Genomic DNA, 23,025 nt, shown 5'->3' with positions numbered 1-23,025 from the left:
CGGGAAAGCATGCGAACGAGGAGCCCCCGTGTCCTGCTCCCGGCAGTGGACGGCACAAAGCGAGGAGGCCTGGACAAGGCAGCACGCTCCCCGCTCTCGCTGCATCGGGGCTTTTCTCCTCCAGGCCGCTTTCGAAGTCCCCTTCTCCGCTCCCAAGAGCCAGAGCCGCTGCTTCCAGGCCCTGTCCGAGCCCCGACTTGTGGCCTCACTTCGAGGAGCGCCTGTTGCTGGGGACGGGGCTGCATCCCCCTCAGCCGCCGCCTCGCTTCCTTCCAGGAGACCCGACGGCTCCCCCTCTCCCGCTCGCCCTCCTGCGCCCGCAGCAGACCGAGACCTCCCCACCCCCGCCCGGCTCAGCCCTACCTGGGCGCCTCCAAGCCCGGCCGGCTCCGCGTCGCGCTCCACGCCGGGCAGCTGCAGCGGGGGCGCGCGGCGGCCCGGCTGAGCGCGCCCCGGAGCCGCCGCGCCGTCACTCGCGAGTCCCTCCGAGAGCCCTCGGGACTGACTCCGGAGTCACGAGGCGGCGCGTCGCCCAGGGAAGGGGCGGCTTCCCACAAGTCCTCCGGGAAGCAAACGCCCTCGCCCGCCTCCCTCCAGGCAACATCTCGCGGCACACCAGGCAACATCTCACGGCACACTTGTGTGCCGCGGAACACCGGTTGGGAAACACTGGACTATCTTACAATCCTCAGGTATGGAGGCTCACCTGAGGGACAAGTTACATATTTTTGGTAGAAGATAATCAATTTCATATTTGAGTTCTTTCAGAACTCTCAGGTGGATGCTATCCAGACCTGGTGATCTGAAATACTGTATTTTGTCTTATTTGGCTGAGATGATCAGATCATTTCTTCTACCACTATCTGCCTCAGTCCCTCAGATTACCCTCTTTTAAAACTTCAGGGATGTGCTCTATATCTTCTACTGTGAGGACAGATGCAAAGATTGCATTCAGCTTCTCTGCAACCTCCTTAAGCACACTAATGACTCCCTTGTCATTCAAGGGTCCAGTCTCCCTAAAGAGTCCTTTGCTACTATTATATTTAAAAATCTTGTTGTTGGTGGTCTTCATGTTTTTAGAAATGTGCTTCTCTTATTCTTTTAGTATACCTTATTGTCTAGCTTGAACTTTATTTTTGTTCTCTTCATTTGGACAAGATTCCCCCTGCCTTACTTTTTAAAGAAGCCTTATTGCCTCCAATAGCTTCTTTTAACTCTGCTTGTGAACCACACTCTCACCCTCTTGGCCTTTGTGGTACCTCTCCTTATCTGCCACATATATTCCAGTTGAACTAATATTGCAGAGTTGTAGAGTTGGAAGGGACCACGAGAGTCAAATAGTCCAACCCCCTGCAATGCAGGAATCTTTTGTCCAATGTGGACTTGAACCCACGACCCTGAGATTAAGAGCCTCATGCTTACCAACTGAGCTATCCCAGCTATTTGTGTTTTCAAACAACTTTCAAGACATTTTGGAATGATCCAACCCTCTTGATTTTGCCTTTCAACTTCCTTTTTACCAATCTCCTCATTTGGGGGGGATGTTTCCCCTTTTGAAAACAAATGTGACTGTTGACTGACTGCGTAAGTTACACTGGAGAAATTGTACCTTTGTGTACTGTGATTTGTGCTCTTCATTTTAACCTGAAGGGGCTAAAGGTATTGAGGATGGTGAGTTAAGGTCATCATCACATCCCACGTAACAGGAAATTGGTCAGTTATTTTGCCAGTGACCAGCTAAAGCATACACAGAATCAGTAAAAAAAATGGAAAACATTTGCCTTCAGCTAGTATTATGTAGGACTATAAATGTATGAAGGGAAGGCCCTTATCAGTGGCTCCAAAAACATTTCAGTAATGGCAAGATTGGAAGAAGGGGGGCAGTATTGGCAGGGGTGTGCGAATGACTGCAGAAATCAAGTGGTGCAACAGAAAACAAAGTGATGAGCTAATGGGGGAGAAAGCTATTTGGAATACCAGGTGGAAGCCTGGTGAAAATCTATGCAAAATTTTAATTACAAACTTATTCATTATACTTTGGACCTTCTTAACTATTCACCTTAAAGTCTCTCTTGCAAACCAGAAGACCTCATCATTAGCTCTTTGTATCATCATGTAAGAACCATACAATCCAGTGACATAACAAAAAGTTCTAGCAACCAATCATTTGGTTTAAATATAGGGAAACTCTGGACCACCAGTTATCTATCCAGCTCCTAACACAGCTGCTGCTCTCAAGGACGTTGACCTTACTTTAGGCATCAGACACTTTCTACCAGCCTTTTGTCTGTGTTTCAGAATGAGAGGCAAGGTGACTGTTAAAGGGAGCATGCCAAGCTTTCCTTCTGTTGCTGTCATGCTGGAACAGATTACAGAGAATGCCTTGCCTGTGTCTCAGCTCAGAGGAAGGGGTAATCAATGCTCTTGGACCTTCAACTCTTGCACAATTCAAAAATACAAGCCTATTGCTGGCCACAAATATACGTGAACACTGGAGAATGTCACACTAAAATCACGCTGCTCAAACAAGGATGTTTGCTCAGTACATTATAGTAAGGAAGCAAGCCCCTCAAGTTGAGCATTTGCAGTCAATGTGCTTTTGCTATATCAATAGTTAGACTGGTGAGGGATTCAGAGACTGCACTGCATGAGACATTCCCAAAGAAATTAAAGCTAATTAACATTCCTCGCAAACTTCAGAGGACAGGAAATCACAAGGGCATCCACCCTACTGGAGTATAAATCATGCTAGAGACTATGGCATCACAGGAAGATATATATGCCTGATCCTGTTTCATATTGTAACTGGTATAGTAGGTTTGCTTAATGTGCAAACATTTGTGCCTTTTTCTGTTTACTTTCCATGGGCCTAGAGATTTATTTGGAACATGACACTTTACTGTCAACTGTATTTGAGCTAACTTAATCTACTTTTTTACTTCTTTTATTCAGGAGGCAGTAGGTGACATTTGTGAGTAGTGCTAAGATACTAACTGATCCCAAAGGCTACGGCGTACATGAATTGCAGTCATTTCTCTAATCAAGAGCACAAAGAAAGCTACTTGAAATGTGTGACTTATAAATAAGGTTACGATTTTTGGGTAGTGGCTGCGAAGCTAAAACTCAGTGAGTAGGTGGCCTTAGGACTTTCTCAGATTCAGTGCTCTTCACCTGCAATATGGGGATAACACTGGCATATGTTACAGGGTTGCCATAAGCACTGCACAAAGATGACATACGTGAAACACTTTAAACACCCAAAAGCAAATGCCAAGTATCATAGTGGGTGGTCCCAAGTCTAGCACTTTGGAAGTGAAACAGGCCCACCCAGAAACAAAGCAGTGGTTTCTGCATACCTGGATGCCTTAGTGACACAAAAGCATCATTTGTAAGTTAAAATAAAATTTTAATGGCCCATGAGCATCTTAACAAGAACCTACAGTAAGATATGACGCTATAGCTGGCATAGGCAAACTCGGCCCTCCAGATGTTTGGGATCCCTAGCTAACAGGACCAGTGGTCAGGGATGATGGGAATTGTAGTCCCAAAACATCTGGAGGGCCAATTGCCTATGCCTGCCCTAAAGATAGGCTGTTTCTCAGCTACATTTAGCAAAAACTTCAAGCACTTCTAGCAACCTGTCATAATCCTACTCCTTTGGTTCAGTAGACAGGGTGAATACAGCAATATCTAGGCAATATGGCTGGAAACACACAGGAGACTAGTTAGCTATGCTTTAGAAAGCTAGGAGAACTAACAAATAAAGCCATTAAAAATTGGGTGAGTCTGTGTGTGTATTTTTTAAAACAGCAATAAAAGATGCACTGTAATGAAGCCTGGGCTGATAGGAGCAGAGCTGAAAGGCGACAGAAGCCACAAAACCAACAGGGGGGTTATGATGCAAGTTTCCTTGCATTTTAATTGCCATTATCCACAATGATATTTCAAACAAACAACACACCCCAAAGTTCAGAGTATATTGGTTAATCAAAGAACACCGAGATGGGTAAGTGGAGAAGAAAATGCACAAACTAAAAATATGCACCTCAGTCACACCAATGTGTATTGTCCTCATCACACAAACCAAGAGTTTCTGAAAATCTGGGAAGCCAAAAATCACATTCTACCAATCTTCTGCATTAACAGAAAAATAGCTTACGTAGAAAATATCAAGTTCGCACAATGAGATCTTGTTCCTTAATAACTTCTCTTACTGAAATTAATGTGCCATGCCACAGTACAAAGTGAAAATAAAAGGAATTCCCAGTCCAATAATTTTCTTTTTGTATTTAAGTCCACATGTTGTGAGAGGTGCAGCCAGCTAATGTAAATAATGCTTCCCTGCCAAAAGTTTTGCTCAGTTTAGGCTAAGCTCCAATTATGTCAACAATTCAGTTAATTGAAAAGGGGTTTTTTCCTGAGCTTTTAGTGGATCTCCTTTGAACTCCAAGATACAACTTCCCAGCTCTTCAAAACACTTCCCTTTCACTCCAAACAGCCAATGAATGAAAGAGAAGGGGAAAGGTCACCTTCCTTTTAGAAAATAGTTTCATAGCTGTGTTTCTGTCAGGGGGGCAATTATATCACAAAAAGGGAATAAAAGTTACAGATAGGTAGCCGTGTTGGTCTGCCATAGTCAAAATAAAAAAATTCCTCCCAGTAGCACCTTAAAGACCAACTAAGTTAGTTCTTGGTATGAGCTTTTGTGTGCATGCACACTTCTTCAGATACACTGAAACAAAGGGAATAAAAGGTTAGAGTTGCAAGACAGTTTTAAAACTCTAAAGCAGCACAAAACAGAAGACAATATAGGAAAATGGAAGAGACCATGCAAATGAAAGCTCCTGGGTGTTCTGAAGATCCAACATACTGTAGTTCTTATACTTCTATTCTTAATGCTACTCTTCCTACTTGCGAGTACCTAAAAGGTGACTACTGTAAGAAATGCTTCTATGCCTTATTGAAGAAAATCAGGATGGTGCACTAGAGGCCCATTCTTCACAGTGAAGCAGAACAGTATTTCAGAATACATGCCGGAATCATTCTTGTCACCAACTAGAACTCCGATGAGAGTTTTAAGTATTTGCTTGAATGGCAAAGGTACATTGGTTTTGCTGCTATTTGAGCTAAAAAAAATGACAGCAACTTGCTTGGGTCTCAAAAATAAACGGATGGTATAAGAAGTCAGAGAGATACACATGAAGAAAATTTTGTTTTTAATGGAAGAGGGTGAGAGATAAATGAAGGTTTGTGTATGTTTTAATTAAATGTATGTTTAGCTAAGGCATAGACTTTTGCTCCACTTTAAGCATACTCTTTAGCTCTTAAAAAATATCCATGCTGGATTTGTAGCTGTGTTATTCAAAGCACATGCAATGAAAAAATATTAAGTGTGGTAACATTATCAGCTTCAGTCAATATATCCTACAGAGCTACAATCCTAAACACAAGATGAACTCTGTGGGATTTAAGACGACCAGCATCAGGCGATCTGTGTATTTAGACCCCAGCGTATCTACTTGATTGCTTACAAACGTCCTCAGTATCTTTGGCTTGAAAGCAAGGAGCAAAACATCGAATAATCTAAGCACTGGGGGAGAGCATCCATTTCTAGACTGCATAAGAATTTCTTGGACCAATTCCCAACTGTCTTCTAAGCTGCAAGTCCAGCATCTGACTAATGCATTCGACTGTGGAGGGACAAAACATATGCGGGGGAAGTCGACCAAAACGAAATGCAACTTCTTCCAAGAGTTGAGTAAGGCTCCCACGGGCAAGCTCCCCAACCCCAGCAACTTTCTGCTTAACTGAGAAAGGATTAGGAAAGGGTTAAGAAGCCTGCTCTGTGCACCTTTGGCTCCAGCGGCACACCCCCTCCGGCCAGGAATGAACAGAGTGGCCGGATTCCAGACGAAAGCCTCGTCGATTTGGCCCCAGGAAAATGGAGCCGGGCCAGCCCCGATCTCCCGGGTTCGAGTTCCCTCCCGCCCTTCCACCACCCCACCACCCCCGGTTTTAAGCACCAGGAAGCGAAACCCTTTCCAACGTCCCTAGAAGCCGCTGGGAAACTCGGCCAGCCCGCCGAACTTTTCCTTTCTTTTTCTGACAGCAGATACACACACCCAACAACAACAACAACTACTACAGCCTGAAAAGCTCTGGAATGCGTGTCTCGATCCTGATCCAAACCTCGCCCACGAAATCGCGCCAGCGGGACCATTTTAGGCGCACGCACCCCACCCGCAAAGCACGCTTCCAGCTGTATAAAGCCGAACCATCCCAAGCAAGTCTCTCTCTCTCTCTCTCTCGCCTCATGGCGCAAAGAGAGGAGCCTCCTCCAGCACCACCAGAGCCGGACGCAAGGCGCTCCACCTCCTCTTCGGGCTTATGGTTAACTGGGCTCCAGAAGGCGAAGGGAGAAGCGGCGGGAAGGGGCGCGGCGCCTCTCCCCGGCGGCCAGCTCCTCTCCGCTGCCGTTCTTCCGAAGCGACCCACAACTTCGACGCGGGAAAAGCGCGAGGGACGCTCCGAAGAACTACCGCGGCAGGCGGCCAAGGCAGGGCGGCCCCTGCTGCGCCTGAGGAGGAGGAGAAGGCAGCTGGAGGTTGCAGCCCCCTGCACTGACTGGGACCTACCTTCCCGCCGCTGCCCGGCCCTTCAAGCCGCCTTCTTCCCCGGCTTGGCTTTTTCTAAGCGCGGGGTGGGAACGCGAAAGGGCTCCCGCGCTGGCTGGGAGCTGCCGGGCGAAGCTACAGGCGAGGCGCCCCGCTGCCGCGCACTCAGGCTCCTCGCGGGGAACGACGGCGCGCGGGCAACACAAACTCTCCGGCTCCTGCTGCCCCGTCAGGCTCTTCACTGGAGCGGCTCTCCCGGCTGCTTTGCTTCGCCGCCAGGAGCAGCGCGGCGGCGGCGAGGCCACCCAGCTGTGAGCCAGAGGCGGGAGGGGAGCGCCACGTGCCCGGGCAGGGGCCAATGGCGAGAGGGCGACTCGGAGCCTTGCCGCTCCTAAATGCAACGCACCCGCCCGCCTTCTCGGCCGGGCCCATGTGACCACGTCGCCGGCTGGAGTTCAGGTGAGGGAAGCGCCCTGCAGAAGTAGTCGGCAGGCAGGTAGGTAGGTAGGCGGGCGGGCTTCCTGCCCAGGAAGGAACACTTGGGAGTTCAGCTCTGGGAGCAAAACTTTTGGAGGGGGGAAAGGATTGAGCAAGGGGATGGCGGGGGAAAAGGAATAGAAGAAGGAAAAGGGTTAAGAGAAATAGGTACAGGAAGAGGAGGAAGGAAATAGGAGAACAGAGGAATGTCACCCAAAACAATACTTCTGATTTTTTGGTTCTGGTCAGGGGGGGCCCAACACATTCCGCCACCTGAGGCAAAAGAGTCTTAAGAGTTGGAAGGGTCATCTAGTCCAACCCCCTGCAATGCAGGAATCTCAGCTGAAGCTTCTATGACAGGTGGTCATCCAACTTCTGCTTAAAAACCTCCAAGGAATGCGAGCCCATCAACTCTCGTGAGTGTTCCACTGCTGAACAGCTCTTACTGCCAGAAAGTTTTTCTGAATGTTTAGTCAGAATCTCCTTTCTTGCAACTCGAAGCCACTGGTTCGAGTCCTACCCTCCAGAGCAGGAGAAAACAAGCTTCTTCTCATTAGGAAGAACTTCCTGTACAGTAAGAGCTGTTCGACAGTGGAATTTGCTGCCACGGAGTGTGGTGGAGTCTCCTACTTTGGAGGTCTTTAAGCAGAGGCTTGACAACCATATGTCAGGAGTGCTCTGATGGTGTTTCCTGCTTGGCAGGGGGTTGGACTCGATGGCCCTTGTGGTCTCTTCCAACTCTATGATTCTATGATTCTCTCTTCCATGTGACAGTCCTTAAGATACTTGAAGACGGCTTACATATCTTCTCTCAGTCTCCACTTTTCTTTTCTTTTTTATAAGATATTTATTAAAGTTTCCAATTTTATACAAACAAAAAAGAAAAAAACAAACATAAAAATATGAAAAATAAATAAATTTCACAGCCTATTTTCTTATAGCTTATTTCCCCGACCTCCTCGTACCTCCCCTTCTTGTATCCCCAGATCAAGTTGTTTATATAGCAAATCCTTATCTCAACATCTTAAATTATTATAACTTCAAATTCTTACTTAAAGAAAAAGAAAACCATTTTATCATAGTTACAGCTTGAAACCACTTAATTCCAATCCAACATCATTCAACATTCCTTAATTTTGCAATATTTTTGTAAATAGTCCTTAAATTTTCTCCAGTCTTCTTCTGCCGACTCTTCTCCCTGGTCACGGATTCTGTCAGTCATTTCTGCCAATCCCATACAGTCAATCAGCTTCATCTGCCATTCTTCCAAAGTGGGTAGGTCTTGTGTCTTCCAGTACTTTGCGATCAGTATTCTTGCTGCTGTTGTGGCGTACATAAAAAAAGTTCTATCCTTCTTTAACACCAATTGGCCGACCATGCCCAGGAGAAAGGCCTCTGGTTTCCTCAAGAAGGTATATTTAAATACCTTTTGCAGTTCTTTATATATCATCTCCCAGAAAGCCTTAATCCTTGGGCACGTCCACCAAAGGTGAAAGAATGTACCTTCAGTTTCTTTACATTTCCAACATTTATTATCGGGCAAATGGTAGATTTTTGCAAGCTTGACTGGGGTCATGTACCACCTGTATATCATTTTCATAATATTCTCTCTTAGGGCATTACATGCCGTAAATTTCACTCCGGTGGTCCACAACTGTTCCCAGTCAGCAAACATAATATTATGTCCAACATCTTGTGCCCATTTAATCATGACCAATTTAACCGTTTCATCCTGAGTATTCCATTTCAACAGCAAGTTATACATTTTTGACAAGATCTTAACTTTAGGTTCTAACAGTTCTGTTTCCAATTTAGATTTTTCCTCTCAGTCTCCACTTTTCCAGGCTAAACATACCCAGCTCCTTCAAGCGCTCCTCATAAGGCTTAGTTTCCAGACCACCGGTACTGTCAAACGCAGCTGCTTCTCGCTTCTCTGGTGGCAGGAGGCACCCACAGTGGTGCCAGAAAACTGTGAGTGCCCCCTTCCACATCACTGGAGAAGCAAGGTGAAGCAGTGACAGCGAGATCTCACAAGAGCTCTCTAACAGGTGCCTCGTGGGCTAGCCAGCCCTCCACATCGCCCCAGTGGCTTAGCATGGAGGGTACGAGGAGGGCTGTTGCCCCAGGTGCACCCGCCCCCCAAGATTCCCATCGAGCAGCCTCTGCACCCCGTCCACCGCCATGCATGTGTGTAACATACCATGCGTGGCACTGAGCTCCCCCTTGATGTGTGTCGGACACAACCTGCCACCACTGCCACCCCCGTCCTTGACTAAAACAAAACAGAGTGGCATCATTACTTCTTAAGACCTTGAACTGAGGCTGGGAAGTTGCTGGGAAGAGACCGCTGGGAAGCCACACACACACACACACACACACACACACACATATATATAGACTGTACCACCTCCCCTGGGCTCTGCTAGGTGGGAATGGGAGCCATGCAAGTAAGAGATGGCAATGTTGCTCTTATTTCCATATCTTTGTCATACTTTCTGGATAGGCTCACGGAGAAGGCAGAGTTGCAGACAGCTGCCTTAGCCCTCTCACTGCCTCATCACTCGCACTTTGGGTAGTGGAGGGTAGCGTTGGACATGGAAGGAACATCTGACGAGAGCATTCTGCAGTCAGGGCACCACCACAGAGTAGGTCCTTTCCTGCTGAACTTCAAATGGCATCAGCACAGCCTGTGCCTACGCTTACTCAGGAGTACAGTATGCCCCATTGAATTCTGTGATGGGTTTGCAGTCCAAGTTCTTAAGTATGCCAAACTCTGCTGCTTGGGATCAGGCTCCTTGTTTCATGTTAAAAGATCAGATTTAAAAAAGCAAAAATTTCAGGTTAATGTTTAGATTTTGGAAGGTTGTCTGATATTTCACAGCACATAGTGGTTTAATGTGCTTCCTATACAATAAGGTTTAAAAGATTGCTATTACGCAATATGATGGTAGCTAAATAGTTGATCTTTCAGAGGCTGATGACACTTCACTTTCCGCGTCCCAGTTGTTTTCAATGTGGCTCATGTATATGTAGGGAATTAGCCTGTCCTTTTGATAAAAAGTTGACCAGTGAAGACACTGCAGATGAACATATGCGATCTATTCTGTAGTTTCCCTGCTACAGTTTAGCCCATGCCCATGGCCTGCTCTTGCATATTTAGTTGTATGAATATCTTTGCTCTTTCATGGTGAAATCTAGACTCTGCTGAAGTTAATGGAATTCAGTTGTAGTGTACAGGTCTTTACAAACCAGCCCTATACACAAATTTTTGGAAGCTCCATAGAGCCATCCACCTTTATCCAAAGTGCTATATTCTGTGTACACTGCTCTCTTCTAAAAGAACTGTTCTAAAGCTGCTTTTAGAATAAAAGGGGAAAGTGTTTATCTCTTAACTCTCCTGTATGGTAAGGAAGCATAATTTACGGATAAGGACATAAGTACAAGGTAAGGCAGGTTGTTCACTCTCAGGGTTACAAACACACACACTAAACTGACTAATCCGGCTACTGAATTTCGTAACTGAGGTTAGTATTTGATAATTTGGACTGTGGTTTTTTTAGGACAGTTAACCTCAATATGTACGTACTGTATTTTTCACTCTATAACACGCACCCGACCATAACACGCACGTAGTTTTTAGAGGAGGAAAATCCGTAGGCATGCCATCCATAGGCATTCCCTCCATAACACGCACAGACATTTCCCCTTACTTTCTAGGAGGAAAAAAGTGAGTGTTATGGTGCAAAAAATACGGTAATTGGTTTTGATGGTGCAATAAAGGGAAGAGGAGGCAGATTTTTTTTTTTATCGTACAGTGGTACATACACTTCAGGTTACATATGCTTCAGGTTACACACTCCGCTAACCCAGAAATAGTGCTTCAGGTGAAGAACTTTGCTTCAGAATAAGAACAGAAATTGGGCTCCGGCGGTGCGGCAGCAGCAGGAGGCCCCATTAACTAAAGTGGTGCTTCAGGTTAAGAACAGTTTCAGGTTAAGAACAGACCTCCGGAATGAATTAAGTACTTCACCCGAGGTACCACTGTAGTCTTATTAAAATACTGAAATTTCATTCAAAAAGCAACCATTCAGAACTTAGTATAGAAAAATTGCTGCAGTGATAAGAAGTAACTAACAGTGTTAGAGTTGCAAACGGCAGCATTAAAAAACATTCAAAGTGATTATATTTTTGTAAACTGTTTTGAGGTTTTCTTACAGACAAGAACTATATAAATTTTGTTAAAATGGGGGGGAAAAAATGCCTGTACTAATTTTTTCACATTGCACCCTTAAGATGGCAGAACAACTACCAAGTTGTGAAGGGCTATATCACTTTGTAGTTTGCTCTTTGTCCACCAAAGTTTCTTCATTGGTAGATCACCTGACAAAGTTTCTTCATTGGTAGATCACCTGACAAAGCAAGCTTAAGCAATGAATGTTTCTTGCTTTGGATTTTTATTCCAGGAGTTCAGGGCAGGTCCTGAACTCACCAGATTTAAAAAACCAAACTGAAATGCATACTGGACATCACAATAAAAAGATCACACTAAAAATGTCACAACACAATCTGATTCAAACACTTAATTTAAACTTTCCTCTTTTACTGTGTAATATATATTTTTAGGCATGATCCACCCAAATTTAGGTATGCACATATCTAAAGCTGCAATTCTATACTCATTAACCTAGGATTAAGTGCCACTGAACTCAGTAGCATATACTTTCAAATAGATGTGGGTCACCAAACTGTATTGTAAACATGCTTAACTTGGGCTGTTTCACATATCCCCACAAATGGTAATAAATTTATTGGATAAAGGGCAACGCCCATAATGAAAATGATGTTTGCTGTGCAAATTTACTTCAGCTCTTACATCATTCTTTCAGGTTCACAGGAGTTTCGTTTTCTTTTCTTTTTTCACAGTGGGCTTGTGACTTTTCAGAGAAGGCATATCCACAAACAAATGATAGTGCTGCAGAGAGCATGGCATGTTCTTTGTTGTGCAATTTTATATCAGAGTCAGTAGCAAATAAGCAGCCATGTAAAACAAGACTGCTATTCAGTCAAGGAAATCTGGTCTGACAGCATCATAAAATAGAAGACAGACACTTCAGTAGATTCCAGTATCAGCAAGAATCTTAATATACCAAGGACACCGTTTTTATACTTGATTGCATTCTTTGGAACTACCCACAGAGTATAAAAGAAAGCACTATTCAAGAAAATTCTCCACCTATTTATTGTGTCTTGGTTTTTCCCTGTCATGTCTCTTGGGACTTTGGCAGCTGTGGTGGGGTACCTAATCCAGTATGATCAGTGTTTTCCTAGATGAAGGCTTAATGCTGGGGAAAGCTGCATTCTTGATATTTCTACATGCAGCAGACAAAATATGGCTAGAGAACCATGACAGCCAGGAGTCTATTTGTAAGGGGGGTAACACCCATACACAGGTACCGGTAATCTTAAATGTCCAAGCCAAGATGGCAGTGCCTTCCAAAACCTTTACATTAGATCTGAAGAGGGGGACCATGCCTTTTCCCCCTTTTGGTGTAATAATGCACAACTATTACCAAAGATACACTTCAGGACAAGCTTGGGTTTGGGGTGTTTTTTTAAACTGACGTGTGTATCAATGCCCTCACACAAGGCTGCAGCCTTGATCCTCCAGTGTGGTACTATTTGGGTGAACAGGACAAGTGTGCTCTTTCCGGGTTCAGAGAGTGAATGTTTAAAGGTATGTTCAAAAGGAAGAGAGTAGATTGATGGGAGCTCTATGCAGAATTGTGAGTAGGGAATCACTTGCTGGTCCCACCTTCTGTCGCATTCCTGCTGGCCTCCACAGTGAAGGGTGAAAAGTGTGCACCCTGCTTCAGTCATGCAGGCTTCCTGCATGGTTTAGATTCCTGACAAGTACAGATGTCTTCTAAAAGTCAGATAGTTGTTTATTTCCTTGACATCTGATGGGAGGGTGTTCCACAGGGCGGGCGCCACTACCGAGAAGGCTCTCTGCCTGGTTCCCAGTAACCTCGCGTCTCACAGTGAGGGAACCACTAAAAGGCCCTTGGAGCTGGACCTCAGTGTCTGGGCTGAATGGGGGAGGAGATGCTCCTTTACATATACTGGGCTGAGGCCATTTAGGGCCTTAAAGGTTGGCACCAACACTTTGAATTGTGCCTGGAAATGTACAGGGAGCCAGTGTAGGTCTTTCAAGACCGGTGTTATGTGGTCTCGGCAGCCGCTCCCAGTCACCAGTCTAGCTGCCGCTTTCTGGATTAGTTATAGTTTCTAGGTAGCCCCACATAGAGCACTTTGCAGTAGGCCACGCAGGAGATAACCAGAGAATGCACCACTCCAGCGAGACAGTCTCCAAGCAGGTAGGATCTCAGCCTGAGTATCAGATGGAGCTGGTAGACAGCTGCCCTGGAGACAGAATTTACCTGCACCTCTCTGGACACCTGTGAGCCCAAAATGACTCCCAGGCTGCACACCTAGTCCTTCAGGGGCACTGTTACCCCATTCAGGAACAGGGAGCCCTCCATACCCGCCCACCCCCGTCCCCCAAAAAACAGTACTTCTGTCTTGTCAGGATTCAATCCCAATCTGTTAGCCACCATCCGTCCTCCAACCGCCTCCAGAACGAAGGGTGCATGAAATAGACAGCCTTTCTCTCACCATCCCACTGCCCAGTTCCCTCATTTAGAGAGGACTACATTCCTCCCAGCCTTCATGTCACGATAAGATAAAGATGGGGTATAGTCAGCAGCAGGGACTTCCCTTATAATCAGAGCAAGTATTTTTCTAGCGCCAAAACGTCAAAGAACTGCACTAAGTCAAATTTAAATGGAATTAACTGGAGATGCCCCAGCAGCAATCTGAATATTGGGTGCAAATTGAAGAGCACAAGAACAACATTGCAGTATTATGCCGACTAGAGTCCAGCATCCTGTTTCCCACAACGGATAATCACAAGCAGGGCACTAGCATTCTCTTGCTGCTGTTCCTTTGTTAGTGGAGGTAATATGGCCATCATGACTAGTACCCACCAATGACCTTAGTCTTCCATGAATTTGTCTAATTCCCCTTCCATTCAGGTTGATGGCCAGTCTCAAAATGTGTCCAGTGTATCACTCACTGTAGTTTTAACATTGGTGTAACCCTGTAAAACAGCTGGCATATGGTAATACAATAGACTTCTGGGTTGTGGGAAACCAGAGTCATTTGACTCAGTTAGCTCAGCTGGTTAGAGCACGGTGCTGATAACGCCAAGGTCGTGGGTTTGATCCCCATACTGGCCACCTGCATATTCCTTCATTGCAGGGGGTTGAATTAGATTACCCTCAGGGTCCCTTTCAACTCTCCAATTCTATGATTCTTACTTAAAAATCTGGAGGAGGAGGAGAAATAAGATTTGGAGAGGTATATGAAATCTGGTAAATTGTGGCAGTTTGCCAAAAATAGGATATTTCAAAGTAATTTTATTAGCTGTTGGAAAACCTGGCTTAGCTAGCAGCCAGATCGTACTTCAGATTGTGTAACAAATTCAGAAATCATGGTTGTGATTTTATGCACATCATCAGTTGCCAGTACAATCCTGTTTATAGCCTGAACCATGACGTCTAACCAGTGCTTTGTTTTGTAAAAAAAAATGTTTAGGGGTACTCTCATTTTCCTGCTCATATTGAAATACTGCCCCTCAATGAGGCCAAACCTAGATTCACAAAATATTTAGGGGTATGCGTACCTCTGCGTCTCCCCCAGAATAAAGCACCGCTTCTAACCCAACAAATGGAAGGCAGTGCACCAGCCATGTTTTGAGTGGAGGCCCATCTTGGATTTAAAGTTGATTTTGCTGCCTGCCTAATACTGCAGGAAGATGAGGGGTTACCAAGTGCTTGAAAGGCCACAATCCACGGCTAGTAGGCTGCATTTGGTGTGTAATAAACGCAGACCTGAGCAGACCACGTAAATTTTAGTGTGGTGCTTTAATAAAGCAAGAGAACCACAACATAAAATTATGTGTCATTTGTCTGGCATGCCTTGCTGTTAATTACTATCCAGTAATTATTATATTAGCCACATGGAGAGGCTAATTGCAAATGACTGGCTGAATGGAAGTACCTGACCCTGATAAATGTAAATTCCACCCTGCTGGCCCTTTTGACTTAAGTTAGGCTTGTGCTTGAAGATCACTTGGAGGGCCAAAGAACCCACATTCACTGTAGACTGATCCCTCCCACCAGCCTATATAGTTTGTGGTGTGATTTACTGTTGTGTATGTAGTGCAATGGACTACAACAGTTTAAGTTACTAAGTTACTAACAACATCCCTGCTTGTAAACAGTAAGGTAAAAACTTCAGTGTACTACAGAGCTTTGGGCAAAGAAAAACATTAATTGATTGTCTAATATCTAGAATAAAGTTTCTCTCTCTTTCAGATCATTTCAAGATTATCAAAGCATTCACTCCCAAGGAAATAGAAAAATGATAATTCCAAATGGAAATAAGAACAGCAAGAGCCTTGATGTCTATCAGAAATGCTGCCACCTTTCAAAAACCTGTGATTTATTATTCATTATTATGTATTTAAAAGCACACCTTCTAAGTCTGGCATTTTGACTTTACTGAGTTATGTAAGGTTTTTACAAGGCTACTTAGAATGTAATCATTACGAGCTAAAGGAAAAACTTAAATCAGGTCGGACAGCAATAGATAGGGACACTTTAGGCCTACTGTTTCCCGTAATACAGTTTGGTCCAAATAATGATTGAGTGGTATATAAATGCCTTAAACAAAAGAAAATAAATGAATAAATAAATAAGAAAGAAAGAAAGAAAGAAAGAGGGAGAGACCACCATTCCAAACAAAGAAAGAATGTGCAGTGCTTTAAAATTCTCAGGAATAATTTTAACAAAGCTAGATAAGAGGAATAGTCATGTCATAGTTGTCGCTTAAGCCCATGCTCCAAGCATCTAACTGCCCTTTCCCTGACAGTTGCTCTGTCCTGCATATAGTGTTAAGCTCTGAGGTGCTTCAAATCAGGCCAGGCAATAATAGTTATGTGACAAAATTTAAAGGGGTTGGACGTGTGTACCTATTATTTACCAATAGCACGTCCATTGGCAGTGGCGGAGCAAGCCAATCAGGCGCCTGGGGCGGCATGCATGCCCTGTGCCCATGGGCGGGGCTAGCTGACCGCAGTGGCAGGGCAAGCCTGGGCAGGATGCTCCATGGGGCCTCCGAGGAGTCTGCGTGCCTCCTCCCACTCAGCCACCCTACAGCTGAGGGGGAGGCAGTAGGTGGGCCGTTTGGGGCAGCCCAGAGCCTGCAGGTGCCCAAGCCACGAAGTCACTCCCAGGAGAGACGCGTGGCTCGGGTGCACTGCAGGCCCTGCAGTGAGTGCTGCCCAGCATTTTGTCACCCCCCCCCCTCAGTGGTGACACCCAGGGCGGCCTGCCCTCACCACAAACCCCTTCCTCCGTCCCTGCCCATTGGTGGTGGTGTGGAGCCGACCTGCACAACAATATCAGAGCATTTTTATGGGGTGCCTAGGAGGGCAAACCCTGTGCTGGACCCTGGATCTCCTGCTCATTTCCCTTTATTTTAAAAACTTGGTTGTTGCTTATTTGTGAGCTGTCTTCCAGCTTAATTTGCCCAGAGGCAATTCTATATAGAAATTCTCAAATGTGAATTTGGATCTGTGCCCCAAGTCCCTTTAGTGCCTAGAAATGCCTCTGATTAGGGAACTCGAGGAACTGCCTGTTTCCACATATGCTTTCCTGTACATAGAGTCATAGAATTGTAGATCACAAGGGTGATCTAGTTCAACCCCCTACAATGCAAGAATCTCAACTAAAGCATCCATGACAGATGTCCACTCAACCATGATGTGCAATTCAGGCCCTTATTAGTGACGGCTGCCAAGAAGGCTTACCTTATGCCTACTATTACATTTTTGGGGCCCTACTATTATATTTTGGGCCAGGCGAAAATATTCTTTTTTTTCTGGCTTGATTTGTTTTGTTTGTTTGCTGGTTTTTTTGTTTTGTTAATTGCTTTCATGCCGCTTTGAATTTGTTTTTATCTTTGCTTATTGCTTTTATGCTTGTGTTCTAAACCTTTGTTGCTTCTAATGTTTTGTTTTAAATTGCTTTTACTGCAGTTTTTGCTTCTTTGAAAGGTGCCCTGGAAGTCTGTTGAATGGAAGAGGTGGAAGGCCAAATAATCTGATGCAGCGGACTCTTGGCTAACTGACTATCGATATCACCATGTAAAGAATAACACCATAATACATCTCACATCGTCCAACTTCACCTGAAGCCCTCCCACAATCGCAAGGCATGGGGCTTACAGACATTCTTTGAAGACTGTATCTTTACCCTGCCTGCAGAGACTGTCAGATGCCTGACAGTAAGAGTTATGGAAGTTTGCAGCTCTATCTGGATGAGTGATGGTGTAGCATTGAAAATATTTATTGTAATAAATATATATTTTCTTTTTCAGAATTGATCACATCCAGGGATTTTTTTCAGCTGGAGCCAATGGGGCCAACCCCAGGAGGCCCAGGCAAACACAAAAATTTTGCTTTGGGTGCCCGGCCTCTGCACCCCCTTCACCGCCATGTGTCACCCGCCAACCGTCGCCTTACTTCTCGCACTTCAGTAGAGCACGCAGGCCCCAGCTCAGTTTCCTCCTCAGGGTCCCACTGTAGCCATGGGCGTGGCTTCATGCTGTTATGGCGCCAGCACACACACTGGGAACCCCCAGTCTGGGGTCAAGGTCAGTGCCTCTGGCTGGAGCTCACCTCTCAGGTGTGCACCCTTGCTCTTCTAAGAGAACAAGGGAGAAGTTCGTGGTGAGCTCCAGCACATCTTTTTCTAGAAAAGGAGCACTGCTCTTATCACATTTTGAGGAGTGGGGAACAAAACGAATCACACTGCTCAGTGGAAATAAGAGGAAATCGTGTTGCACAGTTAAAATCCTAGAACTTAGTATCAGCTTTTGGTTGGAGAAATAATTTAAAACTCATTACAGTTAGAAAGGCCGTATCTACTAATATCTGAAGCTGGGAACACCAAGGTCATGTACCTATCATAATTAAAGGCTTTACTTGTGTTGATACTGGCTGGAGTCCTGGATGTAGCTGTCTGAAGAGTTAGATTTTGCAAAGACTTCTAGCTCTTAAATTACATTAGGTTCATTTTTAAAGTTTCATTTCCTGCTGTCTTTCATAATAAAGAGTAGTAGAAAGATACTGCCTTTCACGTTCAGTCGATGCTACAGCAGTGCTCATTAATTCTCCCTCTAGGATTCTGTCCCCATAGGTGAGGCCTCTTCCTGTGAAAAGCACAAATTACTGAAGAACTAGCACATTTATTGTATATGGGTTGCCTTAAAATAATTGCACTCGGGAGCTACTGTCTGAGTAGATTCCTCAGCTGTTGTGAAAAGCTCCACCCCTGCATGCTGTGAGGCATCAGGCATCAGGCTGGAAGCAGAAGTTCGTATCTGCCCCACAGAAGACAGCCGCTTAGGGGAGGGGAGAGCTGGTAGACTAATTATTCAATTGTATGTAGCTGCTACCATATTTTTCGCTCTATTGGACGCACTGGACCACAGGACGCACCTAGTTTTTAGAGGAGGAAATTAAGGAAAAAAATATTATTCCCCCCCCCCAGCCCCAAAGAGCAACGGACAGGCTGTGCGCTTTCTCTTTAGCCTTGAGCAGCAACTTTAGCCTTGCACAATGGGATGGATCGTGCCCGCTGTCCACCGGGGCTGGACTAGATGACTCCTGGGGTTCCCTTCCAACCCTGCAATTCTGTGACCTCGGAAGTTGTTGGGGGTCTCCACCACTGGAGGCTTTTAAGCAGCGGTTGGGGGACCATCTGTCTGGCGTTCTTTAGCTGTGATTCCTACATTGTGAGGGGGCTGGGCCTGATGACCCTCGGGTGGCCCTCCCAATTCTATACAGTCCTACACTTCTGCGGCAGGAGGTCCACAGCCACTTCACACAATGCCCACTCCCAATTTTCATTGGAGAGACATGTGGCTTCACTGTCTAGGTAGGTACCCCCCTACCTGCCACTCTTCCCTCACCCCACTTAAGCCGAGGGAATTCCTGCCCAGAGAAGCTCCCAGGTGAGGCAGGGGTTAAGATCTACCTCTGGTAAATGGCTTTGTATCTTCCCTCTTTCCCTTTTCTTCTATGCTAGTTCCTTCTCTTGTATTTTGTTTAATCTGTTTTTATTCTATACTAAAATAAAAGCTGCAAAGTTTCCTTTTTTATAATATCCCCCCCCCAAACTAAAATGTTAATCTAGATAAAAACACTGATCCAGAGGAAAATAAGGGGGTGGAGAAAGGACGAAAAAAGAAAAAGAGGTAGAGAGAGAGATATTTTTTAAAAGTTGGCTTCTTTAGCCTTGTGCAGCCTCCCGCGGCTGGAGAGGCGTGCTAGGCAAAAGAGGAAGCCCGGGCAGCGAGCAAGATGGATCACGCTCGCTGCCCGGGCTTCCTCTTTAGCCTTGCACAGCCTCCCGTGGCTGGAGAGATTGTGCAAGGCTTTTCTAGAGGAGGGAGAAGGGACTGACTGGCCACGTCAGTCCCTTCTCCCTCCTGGGGGAAAGCCCGCAAGAGCTGCGCGAAGCTTGTTTGTGGCTCTTGGGAGCTTTTCCTGCTTGCCTCCCCCCCCTGCATTCGCTCCATAGGACGCACAGACTTTTCCCCTTAGTTTTTAAGATGGAAAAACTGTGTCCTATGGTGCGAAAAATACGGTACTTTTTCCAGCTGATGCTTGCAAGTCCCGTGTGCTGTGCCGCCCCTGATTTCTCAAAAGGAAAAAAAGATAATAAAATGAAATAAATGTTCTACCCAGTTCCACAGAGATGCTCAGACTTCATTAGAAATGAAAAGCTGCGAACATGTGGAGAGCCAGGAGAATTTTCACAATCCTGCCAGGCATTGCTCTGTGGGATCCAATGTCATTATTTTAATGATGATGTTTACCTTTCCTCTGCGCAACTATTTTTGACATGATAGAAGGAGGCAGTTATGAAAAATCTCTCCCAGAGAGAACACAGCACAGCTATTTCCCTAAATTACACTTTTTCTCTCTTTTTGTTTTAATCAGGATACTTCCAGATAGGCCACTCACATTTTATATTTGCCTTTCTTCCTCAGTGACCTTTAAGAGAATATTTTCCTATGAAATTTAAAGTCCACACTGAAGATCTAGGTTAATTTAAGCCTGTTAACTAAAACTTCTAAAGGCCGGCAGTGGTGAGGTTGGGGCCATGCTGGCACATCACTGGGAATGCCAGATTTGCAATGATGCTCCTGGCTAGTGCTTCTATGTCACCCCACCCTTTCCATGGTCCCAGCTGTCTCCAGATCAGCAGCAGCAGTGCTGGTGTTTAGGAGGGCAGTTCTGTCTTGCCACACATGTCCCTACTGCATCCTAGCCCAGCTCAAACATCACATACCTGGTCCAGTAAACCATGGTTGGATTGGGAATTTGCCATGTGCCCCCAATCTCCCATCCCTATTAACTTTTTCTCAATTGCTTACATGCCTAGTTTTATACATGTCACCATGGTTTGTTGTACCACAGTTCAACAGTGGCACTGAATACCTTTCAAGCCAATGCCAAATACTAACCCAAAGTTCTCCTGTTGAACGTCCAAGAGCTGGTAATGTTCAGCAACTTTATTAGCAAACAACGGTTGACTGGTTATCAGAAACTGTTTACATTGCGTTTCTTTTTAAAAACAGTGTGCATGCTCTGCCTCTTATGATCGCTTATGCAGGGTGGAGCTTACCTGGGCCTCCAATATTTTATTTAAGTTGGCACCCCTGCCTAGAAACAGCTCCTATAGGAGATGCTTTAAGTGCTTGATTTTATCAATAAAGAATTAACTACCCACTGTTTGCCTTCCTTGGCTGGGTGTGCAGCAGGACATTACAGTACTTAGCTATTTCCATTCACAAGACCTTTACCGTTAACTAGCAGTCTATGTCAGATAATAGTCACAAATTTTAACTTCAAAGGGAAAAGGGGTTAACGGACTACTAGAAGAGATAAAAAAATATAATCTCTAAATCTCTAACAAGGCATAATCATAGTCAGCACAGAGGACATCCACGCAGTAACGAATTGCATGAGCTTAGATACAATATGCTCTAAGACTAAGTCGTATATTAAGGTAAAATAGCATGTCAATGCCTACATGGTCCATTGCACAATGTACCCAAAGCAGTTTCCAATTAATGTATTGGTCTTTGTTTTAAAAGGGATTATTTGGACACTGTGCATAACGCAGCCACCCTCCCCCAGTGTGACTCAGCATCACTAAATTAACCAGAGAGGATATTTAGGACAAGTATTTCCTATTATTTAGATCAGATGTGCATTTCTTATAGGTTTAGTTAGGGTTTTTTTTTGTCTGTCTTATCTTAAATGCTCTTGGAAAATAGCACTATGCAAACAAACATGGAGATACAATAGCATTTAAAAACAAATTAAAGATAGCACAGGTTAAAGCCTCATTTCTTAAACTATTTAAACTCCTGATGCCGATAGATAGCCAATGTATGTGGCTTTTAAAAAAAAAGCTTTCTGTTGTCTTACACTGGAATATGCTCCTCACCACCGGCTACTTGGTAAAGGCTGAAGTTCAGATTGTCTTTTGATCTAAATATTGGCACAGATCCAGAGAGCATCACTGGGGGCAGTGGCCACTTTTTGGCCTCAGTGGCGCAGAGTGCCTTCCATCAGCTTTGGCTGGTGACCTAGTTGTGTGTCCCTATGTGGACAGAGGTAGCCTAAGTTCTGTCATCTGTGCTCCGGTAACCTCTAGGTTTGATTACTGCAGTGGGGCTGCCTCTGAAGATGGTTTGGAAACTTCGGCTGGTACAGAATTCAGAGGCCAGGTTCCTCACCAGCGGAAGATGGTTTGAGTATATAGCTCCAATCCTGGCCTGATTGCACTGGCAGGCAATTAGTTTCTGAGGCCAAATTCAAAGTGCTGGTTTTGAGCTACTAAAAGGCTCAGGATTGCAATACCTCATGGACCGACCCACCCTATATGAATCAATCTGGACCCTGTGATCATCATCTGAGGTCATTCAGATTTTTAGCTTAAATGAGCTACTTAAAAGGAAACAGTGAAGCCAAAGGATGCTCTGCATATAAGTCATCCAGTCCATTATTCTCAAATACCTTATTAATTTTAAGAAACAAAAACTATAAGTGCAAGCCAAAAGCTACTTAATCTGCTGTTGTCCTTCTAAGCCTAATGCAACTGCTATGGGCAATGGTGGCCTTATGCTTGTAGCCTTGGTATCTTATTTTTCTTCACTCATTCAGCTTTAGCAACACTGCTCTAACATTTGGCTCATGTATCGGAACAGAAAATCGATTTCTTAAAAGCGACTTTAGTAAGGCAGCCTTTAAAAATGGTTTTAATGGTTGGCAATAAAGAAGTGTGTGTTTTATCAGATAAATATTTGCATAATCTGAAAATGATGTATTGTGGAACTAGGAAGACCTGGGAGACAGGTCTGTGGCTGTATGGTGCAATATTATCTTTGGGTGTGTACTTGGCTTCAGCCTTATGTATGCTTACCAAAGAGTAAGCCCCATTGAACACAGTGGCACGTACATACTTCTAAGGAAACATGCGTTGGAATGCACTGTCAGATATCCTAGAAATTCCAAAAGTAATGCCCAGAATGTATTGCTCAGGTGAAGTTCTGATGCCCACAGGACTCATGTTCTGTCCACTGTAATGAAGGATGCGCCTTCCTTGTTAAGACACAGTGTCCTTTCTGATCCAAAATTTAATACTTCAGAAAAAAATTGTTCCAGCCAAACTAGCTCCTAAAATTGAAAAGGGTATGCCACTTGTTTAAGCAATCTTTCCGATCATCTGCAAAG

The 23,025-nt window shown here is 44.8% G+C and overlaps 1 protein-coding gene and 3 long non-coding RNA genes across 5 annotated transcripts in view; 2 read left to right on the top strand and 2 right to left on the bottom strand.

Moving 5' to 3' along the window:
* Positions 1-6,828, bottom strand: part of STXBP6 (syntaxin binding protein 6) — a 111,269-nt gene extending 104,441 nt beyond the window's left edge. The window contains exon 1 of one of the 2 annotated variants that reach the window (XM_082241169.1): positions 6,636-6,828. The gene's annotated coding sequence lies outside the window, so the exon portion shown is untranslated. Of the gene's footprint in view, positions 1-6,023; positions 6,263-6,635 lie in introns of those variants that run through there. The other variant, XM_082241170.1, reaches the window with a different exon arrangement.
* The window catches only part of LOC309542848, a 680,556-nt gene that overhangs the window by 214,581 nt on the left and 442,950 nt on the right, over positions 1-23,025 (top strand). The gene's annotated exons all lie outside the window — the stretch shown is intronic.
* The window catches only part of LOC309542857, a 320,404-nt gene that overhangs the window by 157,479 nt on the left and 139,900 nt on the right, over positions 1-23,025 (bottom strand). The gene's annotated exons all lie outside the window — the stretch shown is intronic.
* On the top strand, positions 6,937-18,212 carry LOC309542696. The gene is made up of 2 exons (XR_014224379.1): positions 6,937-7,073; positions 15,527-18,212. It is a non-coding gene; the product is annotated as an uncharacterized lncRNA (long non-coding RNA).

The sequence above is a fragment of the Podarcis vaucheri genome (genome assembly GCF_965113315.1).
Source record: "Podarcis vaucheri genome assembly, chromosome: 1".
NCBI lineage: Eukaryota > Metazoa > Chordata > Lepidosauria > Squamata > Lacertidae > Podarcis > Podarcis vaucheri.
This window is presented reverse-complemented; position numbering and strand designations above follow the sequence as displayed.